Below are 20,077 nucleotides of genomic sequence, written 5' to 3'. Positions count from 1 at the left end.
TATCATTTTCGTATGTCATTTCATCATTAAGTTCACTTATAATATTTTTTTTAGGCACGAAATCTTCTGACAGTTCCTTATGCATAATAATAACAACTATTATTATTAGGGCCAGAGCATCGACAATGTCAGGCCAGGGAAGGCCCTATTGTAATTTATTATTATTGATTGTGAGTTTTTTTTAATGAAATGTATTATTATTCCACATATCTAGCCAAGCGTAGACCCAAGTAATTACTCAAATAATCAGAATTGCCATTAGCTGCTGTGGTGAGTCACTCCTCTTTGGTCTGTCTAGTTTGAGGTGCCGGTTAGCATCATAGCTACTCTCACAACTTTTACTGCAAGACATACTGTGTAGGCGCTCCCGTACATGTGCAGAACAGATCGGGCAGCTGATACGGATCAGGTATTCACAACCACCTTATCAGTTTAGTGCGTTAGCATGATTTTATTTGTCAATTAACACAAAGTACAGCTGAAGATGATTGAAATGGCTATGGCAATAGTTTTGCAGGAATGTAGTCATGTAGTCAACCAACAATACAAATTTGCCTCCAAGAGCTGTTGAAATATTTCAGTCTGGACAAAAGTGGTGAACTGACCGGCAGAACAAAAAGTCCCTAGCATCGCTTAAAACCTTCATGCCTTGTCTACTGGACCAAAAATTGCAACCACAAAATGTGGAAATGTAAAACAATAACCTTGAATAATTTGGTCAAAAACAACTTCCTCACTTTTGTAACTTTTATCATGTAAATTACACCTAAAACCCTTGCTCTTCCATGGCTGTAACTGCACAGGATAAAAATGGACGTGGGCCTAAATTTCTCTCCGACAACCTGAACACAGCCAACAGAAACACCCCCCCACAAAAGACAAGATCTGCCCACAGCTCTGGCTCTCAAGGTGCAGTCAGCTGAAGAATATCCAGAGGAGTTATTGCTGAGTGACTACTGGACACCGGAGAGCTGTGGAAAATGAAAGAGTAGAACAACGGGAACAACAGCCCACTTAAAGACGCGCAGGCCAGAGTCTACATGAGCATCTGAAATGTCAACAGTGTGACCACAGACGTACCATCAGCTCTCCCTGTAACCGCTGCACAGTTACCCAACATCAACAGTCCTACTTTCCAAACAATGCTACCAAAACCAATCAAACACGTCAGGGTCACAGTGCTACTAATGGCTCCATCATCCTCATTGATCCCCCAGTTCCCACCTCTGTTTCCTAATGGTCCCGCAACCCATACTGGGATTTGTGTTTGCAGGACAACGATCAATATCTGCCTTGGTTTTGTGCATTACTGTGTGCCCATTTTTCATTTTCAAATATTCAATGTCGTGATAATCTCTGATTTTTATTTCCACTCTAGAGCTCTAAATGTCACGAGGAGGCTGCAGGTTGGGTTGGGTTCTAAGATGCCCTGGTTTATAAGGAGTGGACTGTTCATAAAAAGGTCTGAGATGTAAAACGTCAGGACCAATTAAATGCTCATAAAGGATACAATGCTGTTTAAAACTTAAATTTAAACAGGGTTTTGTTTCCACCTTATGCTACTTCGCAATCATATTCATAGGGGCTCAGGATGACTAATGCTTGCAGACTGACAGTTCCTCAGTCGTAATTTCTGAACTGTAATGAATGGAGGGGCCGTGGCAGTTGGGAAGATGAAAGCAAAGCAAGTCTGGCCCTAATAATGGCCCTCGCAGGACTGGACCAGGAAGAAACAAACATTCCACCATCGACAGGATGCTGCACATGTGTTGTACAGGGGATTCCGCTTTTCATTGCAGATGCAAAACTTGGCTCACCATACAGCAGGATGTTGTGGCATTTGCTGAATAGAAGAAGCTTTTTTTTTTAAAGCATATTGTACAACGCAGTGTGACAGGTAACGTGATTGTTTACTCAGAACACTTGACTGGTTCTCTCTGCAGGCCTGTCACTCTCGGTTCATGTCAACAGCCTGGCACGCCTTGATCGTGGACAGACAAAACAGGTCAGCAGCTAATGCGTTCATGTGGGCATACGTTTGATTGCTGAGTGTTTCTGTGTGTAAAAATACATAAAAGCAGTTGCAGACCTTGTGGACAGAGCCAAATGGTTTTGAGATGAAGAGGTCTGCAGCAGGTCTGAAACACGACACTGGTCACCGCACAGCCAGAAAAGGAAAAAGAGAAGAACATTTCTAGAATCTAAAATGACGTGCATATGTTGGAGCACATGTCTCCTTTTCCTCACCGCCTTTCTCTTGCTTTTATTCTCTTTGATCATTGCTAGTCTAGTGCCAATTCAGGAAATAGTAGGCTTATAACAGCATCTGAGCTTCACACTGCCCTACTGCGGACCAACAACTAAAGGTCTCATTTTTGAAGACATAACTACAATCTGTATACCTGTTTCCCTTTGGATGTTGACTTTACACTCATCAATAAAAAATATTAACTCATAACTTAATTTTAATGATTTCATCGAGGTTGGAAGTTGGAAATACCTGTAGAAATCTCGTTTATTTAAAATACAGGTGTCATAAAGACATTGGACACTTTTTAAGCCAGTATTGGTTGAAATTAAGCCGATGTATTGCCTTTCCAGATCCATTGTTTAAACCTCAAATCTAGCTCTGCTGGTTTAAAATCTATGTTGCCAATCTTAACATTTCTCCTGCCACAATAGGCGTTTTTACACAGAAATCCCACCATAATCATGGAAAGAAGACCCCTCAATATGCTACAATCACACCATTTTTAGTGAAGAGTTTCTCCTATTACACAATGTAAAGCCAGATTTGAGCGATTTAAATCCCTCGGTGGTGGGGTGTGCACATAAAACGTCCCCTCCTGTTCATACATTCACACGAGGTCGTCTCGCCTGGTTTTGCCTGTTTTATGGCTCTGAATCGATCTTCATTGAGATCAGATTTGGAACATCTCTGACACCCCATCGGGTCTCTGTACCTTTGGCACGTGATATTGTGGAAAAAAGGAGTGATAAATCCACAACGAAGAGGCAGTGTAATAGAGGCTCATATAATGGCACCACCAGTACTCTTCCTCTCCTTTTTTTCCTCCTGAGTTATTATTTCTTAGCCCCTGTATATCTGATCTCTCTCCCCAAGTCTGTCTGTGGGTGTGTGCTGCTATGGGGGTGTGGCTACTGGGGCGTGGCTGACTGTTCTGCTCCATCTGCTGATTCCAACTCCTCTCCTGATCACACCTGCAATCAGATGACACCTGCTAGTCCTAATCCAGTATTCGACAAATCCTCTGTTGAAACTAGTGCTAATGACTCCTGTTCTTCACAGTATGTCTATAGTAGAAGTAGCACATTATTTCCATCCGTTTGCTTGCTATTCTTGATTCCTGGTCATTTTTGTTCTTAAGGTTTTTCACCTCCATTCCTCTCCAGCCGCTTCCCAGAGTGAGTTAGTTTTTTTCCCCTGAATTCACACCAGCCTGTCAGCTCTCATCCTGATTCGTCCATGCATGTTTTATGAAAAAATGTCCATTAAAAAAACTCTGTTAAACTTGTACTCCATCTTCCTGTCTGAGTTTAGTATTGGGTCCAGTTCTTGTAAATACAACATAATGAGTCACAAGGGATGAACCGTGACAACATGGTTGTTAAGGAGTGGCGTCACTTGAGTTACGGGAAGAGGAACCGTTCTGTTCTACATGGTCAGCAAGGTCACGTTGAAGTCTTCAAAGTCAACCCACTGACAAGATGGGACAATAGAAATAATCCGTGCGGAGTGAATACTTCCCCTCGTGGAATAAAACTTGATCTTACTTCAAGTACACGTGTGAAATATTCTTGAATAGACAATACATTCACTGAAGGACTGAGGGACGTTCTAAGTCTAATGTTTAGCATTTCCCTGGAATTAATGTTTGTTAAAGGGAGAGGGTGGGTCGTGCAAAAATCTGAGATCACTGGACAAAAATACAATGTTTAAGCTCTGCCAAGCTCTGTTTTAAAGCTTGCAAACGCTTCACTCGAATGCTGAGATGGAAGACCTCTGGGCACAAGTGACAATGTTTACAACCGGGTCCTGTAGCCCCTTTTTCAACACAACTACAAGAAAACTAGTTGTTTCACTAACTGTATGTGGTTAGCTGGTACTACTTTAACATTTAGATTTTTTTACTGGCCCAAAAGCCTGTAATGTTTCCTCAACCCCACCTAATGTGTGCACCAGTACTTGTATTTCAGCATATTCAACCAGCCTGGATAAAGTCTCTCTCCCTCCCTCCTCAGTCGGCTGCATCAGCTTACCCCCCTCTTACCCTGAAATCCAAAAGGAAATAAGTCTCTAATTAGGGAAAGAGGAAGATGCTCCAAGGTCCTCTTTTTGTTCTGGTGAAACATTACAAAATAAGAAGCGAGGGGAAAAAAACAGCCCTGTGGTCAATTTCACTTCCACCTTTTTTCCTCCTGCACTTGAATCATTTCCTGTGATGGTCAGTTTAAATCACAGGCCAGCAAAACATTAGCACAGCCTCTTCTTAAACTACTTTCTACTATCGCCTACAAAACTCCGTGACGAGCTGCATTATTGTCTCTTCTGCTGCAGTGCTCGATGCAGGTCATATCGATGGGGGGAGGGGAAAAACGCAAAACTAAGAGACAACTGTCAAGTACATATATCTGAGTACTGCGCTATGGTACAACGGCAGGTAATAACAGGGCTCTGCAGGTTGCATGACTGGTTCAGCCCTTCATTATAGCACACAGGCATGCTCCGAATGACACCGACTTTGAGGAGAAACATAAACTGAGGCTTTATTTTAGATGTCAAAGGCTATGAAATGCAGAACACAATCAGCACAATGAAACCCCAAAGCTTAACAAGTTCTTTCAGAATCAGAGCCAAACAAAAAGCCCACCCCACAGCAAACCATACACATTTCCAAAGACTCTCCCCCACTTTGTCTTTTGCTGCATTTTTTACAGGCCTGAAGATTTCAGTTTGTTACCAAACATTACCTGCTGCTGTGGCTTTCCACTAGCGAACCAGCAGTAGGCTTTTATTGTGAAACAGATATAGGAAGTGTTATGTTTATCACTGATATGTGATCATCAATCAAAACTACATATACATACACATAATAACATACGAACATATTTGGCACTATTTGGTTGGCGGACTTATTTTAAATATTGCAGGGAGTACAAGTAGTGAGATTGTAGATACCAGAAAACATTGGCATCATGCTAACATGGATTGAGTGGACTTTTTTCAAAGGTCAGCTTGGCTATCCATAACCACCATCAACCATCAGAAGAATCTGGTAAGAATCAAACAACATCATGTACACGATGGGCCAAACTGACCAATGTATGCAAAAGAACTGCTGCTACAAATTAGTATTTTTATTATCAATAAACCCGATGATTCTTTTCTTGATTAATAAATTACCATTATAAAATGTCATTAAATAACAGGTATGTGACGATATGGAAATTTCATGTCACGATAAACAAAATAATTGTGATTCACAATATTATCCGGATAATCTATATATGCTTAAACTGGCACTAAAACATACTGAAATCACTTTACCTTGTAGGCAGGGTCGCATTTCCCTAATTATAAGCTTATCACCATACATTTGGAGCACTGGTCCTTTATTATAATTAATTTACATGTTGGCAAGATACCACGGAGCAAAAACTCCCTACCCTCCCTACTATTCACTAGACTGGAGCTGGTGTTGTGTTGTGTTTCGAAATGTCCAATGAAGGTTTCTTTCTAGGGAAACTTCAAAGAACAGAGATAAAGAGTGAAACTGACCCATCCCTAATATTTGCAGTTCATTCTACAGCAACTACAGATTTAGGACTACAGTAATGGAACTAGCAGCTCAATGTGGAGCTGATAGCAATTCTCATCTTCTCTTTGTGGTCAAGTGATTATGTTATTAAGTGAAGACCTCTGGCACTGAACGCTCCACTGCGCTCCATCATTGAAAAATGGATGAAATGGCTCCAAAAGAGACGGCAGCAGAGACGGTGTTCTGTTCTGACCCTGGGGGCTTAGAGTGGGACACAAAAGGCTCTTTGGCAAAGATGACTCCAAATAGGGTCATAAATCAAGGTCTTACCTCAACAAGATCAGCAGCGCTGCTTACAGTTACTCACTCAAACCTCAAATATGTTTTGTTAGTGTCCTTCCAAAGAACGAATGTAAAGTGAATTGTATGACAATGAGAGAATAGTAGGCCAGTGTGACAAAACTGTGTGACTAAAACATTTTGGCACCAAATTAAATAACGTAACCCTGAATATAAAAATTTCCAAAATGTAATATTCACATTTCAAGGTTCAAATTATAATTTGCAAAGAGCTTTTGTGGCTCCGTTGATGTTTGACGTTTGATAAGTTTGGCTTCTTTTTCGAAAGGAATCATTCAACATTTTTGGAAATGTTTGCTTATGTGCTTCCTTCCCGAGAGTTTTACAGAAAGATCAATACCACTCTTGTATCTGTTCATGAAATATAGATTTGAGGTATGTTTGAACATTTGGACAGAGCTAGACTAGTTGCTTCCATCCTTTATGCTAAGCTAAGCTAACCGGCTACTGGCTGTAGTTTCCTTTTACCACATAAATATGAGACTTCAACATTTGAGAAGTTTTTGCTGAATGAAAATAAAGGTATATGTAATCTCAAGTATCACGTCAGCAATTAGCAAGACTAAAACACAGCAGCTGTCAAAGCAGCTCAAGTGAGGTGAAATTCTCATCCAACAAGCGACAGAAACACTTCAGAATCATCTCAATCTGCTTCTCCTGAAACCAGATGCCTGACCCAAAGATTATCCCTGGGTCTGGGGTTACCATGGCAACAGCCCTGGCTCAGTCACTCTCCCTCTCTGCCCTCCCAGTCCAATCCTGTACAGCTTAGATATGACCATCATAAAGAGGAACTGAATACTCTAGGATTATATATCAGAAAACAGAAACCGTGTGTGACAAACTCAAAGCTATACGCTTCCAGACTGAGGCTGACCTTCTTTACAACTCAAAGGATGTTTTTAAAGCCTTGTAGACCAAATGTCTGTTTTCAGTCAACTAGGGGAGACAAATAAAAGTGTCCAAAGACGAAAAGGGGAAAGCGGTATCAAATTCGTCAGCTGTGCTTTCCAAATCCCGCTGGATGATATCTGAGATGCTCAAATACATGTTTAATGCAGTAATAAGGCTTCGTGGCCAGCAGCTATTTCTGATTAACATTTAGACACACTACATGCATGATGACATTTTAAAGAGCAAAGCTTTGTAGAAACAACTGAGGGCATGTGTGTATCGTTGGCCACCAGTCTGCTTCCTGCTCTGAGGGCCCTGAGGGAAGACATGAGCTTTGTAGGAGTGTGTATTTCAGCGTGTGTGTGTGTGTGTGTGTGTGTGTGTTCGTTTGTGTGATTGCATGTGTGTGTCTGTGGGGATATCAATGACGTGGATTAGGTACACTCCATTTAGTCCCAAGAATGCAGCCAACAGGCCAAACATCTCCCACAAGGACGAGCCTCAGGGCACCTTTCAAACAACAGGGTGGGAAAAAAGGTAGTCCCACACACACACACACGCGCACGCGCACGCACACACACGCGCACACACACACACACACACACACACACACACACACACACACACACACACACACACACACACGCACACGCACACGCACACGCACACACCCCATCATCATCATACAAAGGCAGTATATACCCATGTCTTCTCAGCCATTAACATGAAGTCATACACATTGACACACGCAGCTCATTTTCACACACATGACCATCGAGAGATGAATAATATAAAAGATACGTGTGAATCTGCACCAGCAACTGAAAAGATGAGAGCATCCTCATCAATAAATCACGCACCAATGGGATGGGGTAATGGAGAGGATGTATGCTCCTCTTTGACCTGATACGGTTTGGATCAAGCGCTATAGAAGCCAGTAAAAGTGATCAAATACAAGAAAAAAAAACATGATACTGTGTTATACTGTAATACTCCAACATCACATCAACCTACTGTTGTTACAATTGAATTCTCCGTTAGTTACTCCGTCAAGCTGTCAGAACTATAGAGCTCACTACTACACTTCCTTAAGAATTGTTATCTTATTTTTTTTATTTTAATACAGTTCATGTGCGGAGCCTCTCCCAGCATGCACTTGTTTGGAGGTAATGCATAGACAAAAACACAAAGGCCAATGTGTTTCCACACACATTTAATTCTACACTGGTATTTCTACTAATTATCTAAATTATCTGGGTACTTCTTTCACTTCGGCACATGTATATCAATGAATGCAGGCGAAATACTAGAAACACCTCTCAGACATTAAAACGTTCATGAAGGTTCATGTAACTAATAAACTGTATTTCTAATATTGTCACTTACACACATTTCTTCTTTTTCCCCTCTAAAATGCACCATTTATTTTCTGTATCTTATTCATTTGTTGGTAGAACGACCTAGTTTTCTCCATATGGATCATTAAAATTTCATCTTAAACACACGCAATCCCCGACACATTGCTGGTAAAACCAAATCACTACGCAGAACTGGCAACACACGCACATCTTGAAAACAAAAGGCACATCAAATGACACACACCCATCCACAAGGCTATCTAGACATGTAGCACAGACGCCATCTCCCCTCCCCCTCCATCCCTCCTTCCAGCCACCAAATCCACTTAGAAGCCAGTGTGTGTTAGTCGCTGATTGTTTTCTCTCTAGCAGCAGCTGCTCTGCCTCCTTACTCTGACTCCATCTAATCAACTATCAGTCAGGCCCAGATGAACTGAAGAGGTGGGAGATTTCAACTTCCTTCAGTCATCAAAGGGGGGGGGGGGGGTCTCTGAATCTTATACACGAGGGTAATCAAGCCAGGATTTAAAGTAAGGGTCCAATCGATTTAAATGGAAATAAATGCTCTTATTTGTACAAGTGTGTGTGAGAAAATAGACACGGCAAAAAGAACAGTCAATAACAAGTTCGCCATTAGCACAATAAAAAGTACAAACATGTTTGGAAGGGAACAGGAAAATGAATCACTGGTGTTTAAGGTGTCTCCCTCACTCTCTCACTCTCTCACTCCATCTTTTCACACACACACACACACACACTCTCTCTCTCTCTCTGGTGAGACTTTTCAGCTCCGTAACAACAACCAACCATATGGCGACTTCACAGAAACGACGAGCCAATCGCCTGCCTCGCATCGTTCGTCAGCGACCAATGAGAGTGCTCGCATCCGCAGCTCGTTACATTAGCAACCTTCATCATTGTTCCAGATGAGACTGTTGAGCTACTGCCACAGAGGGAACGGGGAGCTTTTCATTAACACAACGGCAGACTGTGAATCCCTGATGGACACATCATTTACATTTCTCCCCAAAACACTATGAAATGACTGATGTCCACTGTGCTCCTGAACCTCTCCTTTAAGCTATTTGTTTTCAGTTTTTATTGTTCCATGCTGGGTTTGTTGTTGGGGAACGAGCAGAATTGGAATATGGCTATTTGATGGCATTAATAATTAAAAATGAATTATTCAGGGTTGTTTTTTCCAATGGCCCCAAACACAATATTCACAATGACATAGCAGAAAAAAGCAGCAAATCCTCATATTTGCTTTGCAGCAACTAATAAGATAAGATCATTAAATACAAGAAGAGCCATAAAAACAACGTGATGTAAACATGTGTACCATGGGTCTTTGTTTGGAGTGTCATATGACTTCATGCTAAAACAGCATAATCGCATGTTCACGGTTCATCTCAGACAATGTGTCTCCTCCTACACATTTAACCAAAATGACATAAGAGTGGGTTGTTTGAGGCAAATTAGCTGCCAGAACTCATCCAGAGAACCACGCCGAGACTCTCGGATAGTGACACAAACATTAACAAGACGGGAGACGTCTGAACCTAAAGCGTCCGATCTACACATCATGTGATTTTGAGCCAGTGAACCACCAGCTGCTACCTGCTATTTTCATATTGTTGCAACCCAGTTAAGACTCCAATCCCAAAGTAGGACGGCCTGCAGGACGGAGCAACTTCCAGATGACCTTGGCAGAATGACAACGCTTTAAGAGACAGAAAAACAAGAGACCGGAAAAGAGCCTGCAAGAAAACAAAAGGGAAAGGAAACAGAGAATGTTTTCTGACACATTTCGATCAGTCCTACAAATGAATACACAAAGTGAAGCAAAAGAGATTTGACTTCATTAAACTGAGTGCCACACCCAAATGGTCTGGTTGGTTGCAGACTGCTTTGTTCTGACCTCTCTCTCTGTGTGTGTGTGTGTGTGTGTGTGTGTGTGTGTGTGTGTGTGTGTGTGTGTGTGTGTGTGTGTGTGTGTGTGTGTGTGTGTGTGTGTGTGTGTGTGACTGAAACCAGACGCTGCACAGACAGCACAAATATGAGACAAGCACTTCTGAAAAAGACAACAATTCCGCTTTCAGCAGAAGTGACGTTGAATAACGCAGCCTCGCGACTCTGCAGGCACAGTGTCAAAAGGGTTTAGGACCCAAACCGCAAACACGAGATGTCACATTATCGGTGCCTTTGAAACCGAAAATGACACGGCGCTAATTGCAGAGGGGCGAGAGTTTTTCCTCGTTACGGATTTACCCTCTCGGGCATTTTTTTTTTTTTTAACAGGCAGAGTCTGGCTGGCTTCAGCGGAGAGTGGCTGGCTGAGCTAGATCTGTCAATCTGAACAGCTCCATCAATCTGCTCGCAAGACCGCGACACAAACAATGCAATGTCAGCATCGGCAGCAGAGCTAAAACGCACTAGAAAGGTTCAAGGCACAAGCAAGCTTTTTGGGCTTGTCCCTGTTTTCCCACATGGCTGATTGGAGCGTCATAGCATCTCCTATTGGAATAAACAGACATGTTTCGGTTCAGTTTGTGGATCACATCTTCTGAGCCTCCCCCCATTGTTTTCTTTGGGTTCATATCAAACCTACGTCCAGCTGCAACAGTCCTCATCTGGCTCCTGGCTGCACTCAGCTGCTCAACTCATGTTCTAAACTTCCTGAGTGGAGAAAGAAATGATTAATGAGATATTTTACTGATCGCTGCAGAGAAACTCCCTTTGCTTGTCTGTAGGTCTGAGACTGCAGGGGTCAGCTGTAACACAGTGACCTCAGGGCTTTTAGGGGAACTGATCAAAGACTACTGGTTTCATGCTTGGACTGGGGTTGTGTGGATCATGTGGATGGCCTCTCGGAGCACTAAACCACCCGGAGGTCAACGAGAAGAGAGAGATAAAATAGAAAGACGTGAAGGGAAGTTATGGTTTTTACTGGGTCTTAAGCCTCATTCTACCAACATATTTGACATACAGGGACGACTATAGAATAATCTACTGTAAGAAACAACCATCATAGCAAAATGTTAACTTGTTTCTTCTCAAAATATTATTAGTTATGTAAAACAGTTAACCTAATTAATCTGTCCGTCTCCTTAAATATGACAGAGTCAGACAGAGCCCATACTCCTCCTGATAGTGTGTGATACTTTAAATAAAGTGGTCTGGGCCGAAATAGATTCCCATTAAATTCTCATTAAGTTAGTTGACACCACGAAAATTGAAATCTCCAACAGATCTGTCATTTTATTCCATCCCTAATAGGCAACGATCAATTAAACGATTAAATGGATCAACTCTTCCATACTTATTGCTAGTGTGCCATTGGTTAAGCTACTTAGTATTAGTGCTGCATTATATACAGAAGCTAGTAGAGGGACAAACAACAGCTAGAAGCATAGTCCAAGCTGCAGACTGGTTGGTTTACAATGCAGCCCTCAATACGTATTAATGCCTAGACTATTTTTCTTAATCAAACTCTTTCCATCTGTGATCAGCCAAGCAGGACAGAGGGAAGCGTGGCGATGCTGCCGACTGCTCTTTGCCCCGGACAGTGCTGGGGACTGATCCATGCCCTCACCAGCAGCTGCCTGTTGCAAAGAAAAAACGCAATCAAAAATGTGCTCCGACACTCCGCGTCAGAATAACCTCAGTCAAGATGAGAAATCTTGTTACACCGTGTTTATGCCTCAAACAGCAACAGCCATAGAATGAGGTTAAATGAAGAATACAAAGAGATGTGTGAAGCGACGCAGAAATTCAGAGGGCTTTGAACAGCTGAAGGAATAACAAACAGCACCACCCTGCTTAGAAACGAGTCATGCTGGAATTAAAAGGACTTCTGCTATCATGTTAACAATCTGTGCCAGTGACACATATTATCCTGCAGCAACTCCTTTAAAGGAGGGTATGGAAGAAATGAAAGTGACTCTCTAGTTGGAGAGCGGCACAAGAGAGCAGGAGGATTTCTTGCAGGTTTTTTTGGAGAAAGTTCCTTTGAACGTTACTCTCTGAAGAATATGTGAAACAAAGAGAATGTGTTCCTGAATTAACCTCGACTGTGGATGAGAGCTTGAAAAACACAAACTGGTGCTGTGTGAGGTTATCCTTGTATAACTCAGACTGTGGTCCATATGATGGAGTTCACTTAAACACTTCAAAGATTCACAGCATCAACACTGTGACAAAGCACTTTCAGTGTTAATGTCACATGAGTGTCACAGAGGTCAGCAGGTCACCAGGCGGCCTCGACATTCAGCGTCAACAGCAGAAGTGTGTCGCCGGTCACAGTTCCACTGAATGATCAAACTGACTGAGTCTATATTCAGTTTGTTTTCAATGCAGCTGCATGCCTATGTATGCTAAAGTGTGTTTGTTAGGAGCAATAAAGGACACCTAGTGGGAAAATATGATGACCAGATGGTGCAACTAACAATTTAATTGATTAATCTCTTGATTATGTTCTTGATTAATTGTTTGGTCTATAAGATGTCAGAAAATGGTGAAAAAAGGCAAACAGTCTTTCCCCAGCCCAAGAGGATGTCCTCAATGATCTTGTGATGTCCACAATTCAAAGATATTCAGTTTGGACAATTTATATTATTAAAAAGGGGTCATCTGTGATCAAAATAGTAGTAGATTAATTTATCTTTAGTTATTTTATGACATTTGTTGACGACAAGATAAATAGAATAACAACAGATTTACCCTCTCAAAAGAAAGATATGTTTTGTATCCAAAACATCATAAGTGTCTCTACCAGAAGCAAGGAGCAAATGCTGAACTTACATGTCTGCACGTATGTATGACACACATAAAGCAACAGTTACAAAGGGAAACATGCCGATTACATGAATGAAAGGCCGCAATCGTCCAGAATGCATTTCAGCCAGATGAACGGGTGGATTGTGTTGGACAGTGAAAGCCTTTTTTTCCTCTCACTCCACAATCACTACAGCTCGATAAAACCAGACCATGCTCAGTCGCAGTGAGGAGTTGAAAAGCATTCTGGGAAATCACTAAGTGCAGTACAAGCAGACGATGAGGGCGAATAGGTACAACTGAAAAGCAAATTGTTATACTCCTGGTATGCATTTAACATCACGGATTAATGACAAAACAAAGGCTTTTCTTTAAATGTATGGAATTAAAAATGTCAGCCTCTCCCACACCATTAAAAGGTTTGAAGGAGATGCATGTGTTTTCTCCCGAAAATCATGGAAAAACACTGCTTGGACATGGTCAAACTTTTATGTTGTGCAGATTTTCTCTGACAAACGCCAATGAAAACAATGGAAACCTGACTACTGAACTGTAATATCTTCTCAAGTCGTCTCGTCTGTGTGTGTGGACAAAGACGGATGCTATTTAGGATGCACTATACACACAATCACCACCACTACCATTGTGGAAGGCTCTATAAATACGCCTGGTTAGAGATGCATATAGCCGCGCTGACATGGTATGCGAGACATTGACCTCCTGCTGATATTGTCTTACATGAAGCCTTGAGCGTTGCGGAAGCAGGTTTGAGCATGATCAGACTGCTCAAGCAAGGACACTAGGATCCAGTGGCAACAACAACAAGAACATTAAAAGAACTTAAAGCAATCAATTAGAGAAATCAGACAACTCTTTAGCTTCTCCTTATGTCTGCTGATGAGTTCATATCTGCGCTCTAAAACAGATTTCAGAATCAGAGCTTGTAGATTATGATACCTAACGAAATGCTGCAAAAAAAAATCCAGCCACTCTCACATTAATGGGAAAACAATTCAATGTAGTATATTAATGTAATTTAAGGGAGACATTTTTTAATGCTTCTCAGTCCAATCGGATTCAAAGCAGACCAACCACGCAATTTCTGAATTGAATGACTTGATGAATTCAACTATAACTTCTTTAATTCCATGTGCTGTCCATCAGCTGTCAAGTTGATATTTTATGTTATCTATATATTTCATTTGGCAACAGTGAGTGCAGAGATTTTACCTGATCAAATAAAAAGTGAAAAGGACTTAAAACAGCGTTTGTCTTTAAAAAGTGGGCGGATCTTAGCAATACAACAAAACACCTCTTTTCCAGCCTGATTCTACCTGTTCATCATTAAAAAGGCTACAATGTATCATTTTTGTCTTGTCTTGTCAACACAATGTTGTCTTTCTTGCACTAAAGAGCTTTTAATTCCTTCATACTTTGGCTCCGCCCTCTGAGCTGTCAATCACAACAGAATAAAGAGTTCTATCGAGCCTAATGCTATTATTCCAGGAAAAAATGGTTTCATTTTTAACGACAGGGTGAGTTTTAGTTTACCTTGACAAACATTTTCAGGTACATTCTGTAACGTTTACTTATTATTTATTTATGTGAACAAACAATCTAAAAATAAAGCAATTCTGGCAAGAAAGGGAGGTTTATCTAAAGTAGCTAACCAATGTTGTCAATGGACAATGACATGTAGTAACACTGGTGTAGTCTTTTAAGGGTTTAAACTTTGGATTGAGTGATCTCTTCTATATGAAATGGATGTATATTCACAAATCATTTCCATGCCAGGTTAAGCCTCTGTTTCTCCTTGTACTGGATAAAAGTGGATGAATGTATCTAAATGGAAAATGACAAATTTAGAAGTATCGGCAAACAGCTCTAGAAAAACAGGCTATCATTCTATATGTACCATTAAAATAAGGATATTGGAATTCAAACACCCTTTTCCATGTATGTGATTGCTGTTTTGATGTTTATATTGACTGTGACGGGTAGAAACTGTGGATGCTTTTCTTCTGCAGTGATGTCTTCATCATGTCACGTGCTTAAAAGATGAAGCAATTCGAGTTGCTTTCAAGCTGCTGGGCTTCCTTCATGAGCGCAGTCGCTGGGCAGCTGGAGCTGTCAAAGCAATGTTTTCAGTCTTGCACTCAAGAGCTTAGCCAATTACATAATAACCTGAATGAAATGTTAATGTCAGCAAAGTTGACATTGCATCAAGGGAATTCTCCCGCTGCACATCATCAGGAAGTGAGATGCATATGCCCTGTTACATTGCATGAGCATTGCCGGCAGAGACTCGTCACATGCAGCCTCAGTGCTGTTGCTCAAAGCAGGCAATTTAGAGCTGGAGGAGGGGGAGGAAGAAGAGGAGGAGGAGGAGGAGGGCTCGTGGACAGAGACCTTGGGGGCACTGCTGGTCTGATCTGGTCTGGCAGAGGCCATGCAGGCCTGTTTTAACATGTCAACTGTCTGTTGCTGCTTTACCAAGTCTCTCAACTCTAAAAGTCAGGGTATCAAATTCACATGAGAGATAGCGAATAGGACCTGAACTGTTACTTCTTCTGTGCCTTTAAAGATTCCATTATTTCCCTTACCTATCCGGGGCTATTTCTCCTTGTTTACTACATTAAAACACTTCATTTTGTGATGCATTTTGAAACATAACATCACATTATGTGCCAGTGGACATCTCCAACCAGCAGTCCAAAACCAACTTAGTTTATTTAGTTTAACATCATACACGTCTAATCAAACCAGTCAATGTTCACATTTGACTATAAGTGAAACCAGTGAATGACTGGAGTTGCAGATTAATTGTCCATCCAGCTACTAATCGAATACTTGACTAATCAATTCAATTCACTGACATTTTAAGCTGCACATTGTAGTTCTATGACAAGCACATTAGTGGGGTTTTTTTGTGATCAACAGGAGATCACACTTTTACACCAACATGCAAACAAATGATCATCCATCCACGGCAACGCATAGTGTTGAACTAGAAGTGCACAGCAGCTAAACATCCTCGCGTCCAGCTGTGAAAAAGCCTCAGCTATGCCCCATCAGCCAGCAGCAGTGTGATGTAAGCAGCCTGAACGCCTCACGCATGACGACGACTGTCACAGCCGTCCGTCACAGCTCTCAACGCGGCGTCGGGCTGCTGTCAACACGACGCAAACACAAAGGAGCTCTGCAGCCTCCACAGCACAATTCAGAGCTCCGACCTTCCTATGCGACAATGAGCCCGACCAGCACCGCTCTGGATGGACACCACGGTGTCATCGTCCATTTAGACCAGTGCGTCACGTCCATTGCGGCACACACCTCAGACACAAACTGCAACCCGCAGATGTGGCGTCCAGCATACACGAGGCAACATCTGCAACTGCACATTATGTAAGAAAACAGCGTGACATTTATCCGAGGAGGCGGCGGCGGCGGCGGCGGCAGTGGCAGCGGCGGCGGTGGAGGGGTGAGGCGGGGAGGGGGAGAGGGGGCCGGGGGAGTCTGGATGCGTGCATGGGCTGCTGCTGGATGGTATTTTGAACGTGTCGACCCATTTCGTTCGTAGTCACATACGTTACGTGGGCTGATATCGCGTAGAAATGGTGGAGCAGGAGGCTGCAGCTGATGGTGAACTGACAGACAGCAAACAACCCGTAAAACGGTTTGACATTCCCCAGCCTGCTGGCCCGTTTTACTGACAGCTACATGGAAATACTATGAGGACTTTAAGGGGAGAAAAGGGGGGCTTACCTCGTCCAATGTGGCTTCAGTCCGCTGTCCGTGAAGCTCCCCGCTATAACCCCTCTTTTCTGACGAGGAAAAGCGGGCAAGCCGTGCGCCTCCTGTCCAAAAACTCTCGCTGATTTTACCGCAGGGAAACGCTATCGTGCGTAACAGTCCGCACCACGTATCCCGCGGCACAAACCTCCAAATCTGCTGTAGATCCGATCCAGTGTCCCTCCGTTTCTCTTCTCCGTGTGTGTGTGTGTGTGTGTGTGCGTGTGTCGCGGTGGCCAAAGCTTCTGTTTTGAACGCTCCCGTCACGTCGTCCCCCTCTCACAGCTCCTCCGCTTCTCCTTTTTCTTCTCGTCTGCCCGTAGTGCCGCGCGTGCACCAGCGCTGCGCGTCCACGTAAGGGCCGTAGGGTGGGAGCTATATCAGTGTTATCGGTGGGTGGGATTTGGGAGGGCTCTCCTGTGTGAAATAACATGAATTGTTTTCAAGTGAATTGCCAATTCAATTAGGGGTTTATATTTTTAATTTAGGCTTATTTTCTTCAAACAAAGACATCATGTAGGATTTTATAAAAGGCAGTGTCACTCAGCACATGACTTACATGTCTGTGGGGTGTGGCCAAAACGGAGGACACCCCCACCCCAAGACAGACACACACACCACACACACACACACACACACACACACACACACACACACACACACACACACACACACACACACGTACACACACACACACACCACGTACACAAAGATGCTTGGATGAACCACAGCCTATGATAGATAGATAGATAGATAGATAGATAGATAGATACCGTAGATAGATAGATAGATAGATAGATAGATAGATAGATAGATAGATAGATAGATAGATAGATAGATAGATAGATAGATAGATAGATAGATAGATGTACTTTATTAATCCCAAATATTTTGTTACAGCAGCCAGTTGACACAAAACAGTAATGTGCAATGAATTTACATATCACACATCTAAAAAAATACACAATATAAATCATATATTAACATACACTATAAATATAAAAAAAGCCTACTCTTGATTGTAGTCACCAATCAGCTGTTTGACTTTCTAAATAACAGTCTACTTGAGGACTTCCAGTCAGGATTTAGAGTACATCATAGTAGAGACAGCTCTAGTAAAAATTTAAAAATTACCTTCTAATTGCATCTGACAAAGGACGGTACCTGTACTTGTCCAGCGAGATCTTAATGCTGCATTCGACACCATTAACCATGATATCCCAATATGTAGACTGAACAAATTAATTGGCATCAAAGGAACAGCATTAGAGGAAAAGTAGGTCATTTGGAAAAACCTCAGAGTCTTTGATTCTGAATGCATCGCCCAACTGAAAAAATCCCACCCCCTTCCTTCAGACCTCTGTCCAAAACCACTTGCTCAAATACGTAAACCTGTCTACAGGGGAGGACGAATATACAAGAGAGCACTGGTAAGAGAAGCACAACATTGCTAGCTGACTTGTGGCTCATTCACAAGTAAGAAAGCATCTAACATTATCATAATAAATGTAAACAATTTAAATGTTGCTTGGCACATTATTATGTCAAGCTAGCATGTATTGGGAAATGTTATTAAAAAAGGAGTCCCTCCAGTAACTTATTGCTAGCTAGCTAGTGGGGTATTGCACAAAAGCAGAATTTAGATATCCAGGATGAATGACTAAGCTGCGTTCAACATATCCCAGCGAGAGCAGCCTGGCTTTATCGGTTGCACAAAGGCCAAACCAGGATGAACAGCAGCAAATTCACCATGACGTGCGGCGGACTTCTCACAAACTGAGCACAAGCTTTTGATGGAGGTGTATACGGAGGTCAAGCACCTCCATAAAAAGAAGTACTGTGGCTTAATGAACCAGACAATGTTATATTGTTACTGTAACACTTTAATCGGGTGCTCAAATAGTATATGAAACAACTTTGACAGGTATGGTGGCTGGGGAGGAACATACAAGGCAAACTCACACTTTATGAAGCTCCACAGGTTAAATCTCCATGGTAACTTATGCCATAACATATGCGACATGCTTTCGTGCAAGCAGATGAAAACTGACTGTTAGTTTAGGATTGATAGACCAAAACATTTATAAAAACATCTGGATAATTGTAATTTAATTGTTGGATTCAAAACATGTATTTGAAATGTGTACATAAGTAGATTCAATGGAGTATTTCTGGTACTTCAGAATGAGTAACAGGTTATTTCCTCTTTGAGACATGTTGACAACAAGCTCCCTATGAGTCAACACACAGCACACACACCTCCTTGTCAAAATGGATTTGTCAGGTAAAAGGTCAGTGTCGTTTAATTTGTGTTATCACCGTGGGATTGTCCAGTGAAATTCAACTCTTTTTGAGGTGCATAGAAATGACACAATTTGGTGAATCTAATTAGAGAAGATTTAGCAGCAGATATCGGATAAACTGCTCCAGGGCTGCTTGCTCTTGACAGACAATACCTCTGCTGGCAGGGGGTTGAAACTCTTTACCTTCAAGTGTATGTGAGGGAAGAAACAGACTGCACACACTCCTGTGGCCGGTTTGAAAACATCCCACCTGTTGTTCATGGGATCGGTTTCCAGCCTGGTGACATATTTACCAGCCAGACATTTTGAAAAGGAAATCCTCCCTTCGGCGCCGAAAGTTGGAATCCAACTCTCGGGGGCCCTCGGCGTCTATATACAGGCCAGCATCAGCATCCAAAATGACAGGAACTTCTTATAAAATAACAGACAGTAGCTGAGGCCAGAGGGTGGGCTAGTGGAAGACAATAGACTAGAAAGGTTGAAATGGTGGGGAGCATTTAGCCAGGAGGCCGGCAGGATTCCTCTGTCAACCAGAAAAGTGAGATGGGATGAAAACAAAATCCTCAAAAACAGAGACAGAGTCTCTTGGTATTTTTGTGATTCAGATTCAGGATTCATTTTTTTTACTGCAAAATAAGAGGCCATGTGCACAAATTAAAGCATTCGTGTAAATTCATCACATGTAGATTGAAGATATTGCTAAATATAGTAGTTTAATATTTTGCAAAATACGCCTATTTCTTGCTGAGGGTCAGATAAAAGATTAGTATCATTCAGTATAGCTAATTTTGACTTTATGCTTCTCATTGTACAG

At 42.0% G+C, this 20,077-nt stretch overlaps 1 protein-coding gene across 3 annotated transcripts in view; it reads right to left on the bottom strand.

Moving 5' to 3' along the window:
• LOC311018744 (unconventional myosin-IXAa-like) overlaps positions 1-17,257 on the bottom strand; it is a 114,002-nt gene extending 96,745 nt beyond the window's left edge. For 2 of the 3 annotated variants that reach the window (XM_084017812.1, XM_084017811.1), the window contains exon 1: positions 16,934-17,256. The gene's annotated coding sequence lies outside the window, so the exon portion shown is untranslated. Of the gene's footprint in view, positions 1-16,933 lie in introns of all 3 variants that reach the window. The other variant, XM_084017810.1, reaches the window with a different exon arrangement.
• Positions 17,258-20,077: the final 2,820 nt, after the last annotated feature.

This window comes from Eutrigla gurnardus (genome assembly GCF_963514095.1).
Source record: "Eutrigla gurnardus genome assembly, chromosome: 9".
Taxonomy (NCBI): domain Eukaryota; kingdom Metazoa; phylum Chordata; class Actinopteri; order Perciformes; family Triglidae; genus Eutrigla; species Eutrigla gurnardus.
Note: the sequence above shows the minus strand (reverse complement) of the source record. Positions and strands in the feature narration are given on the sequence as shown.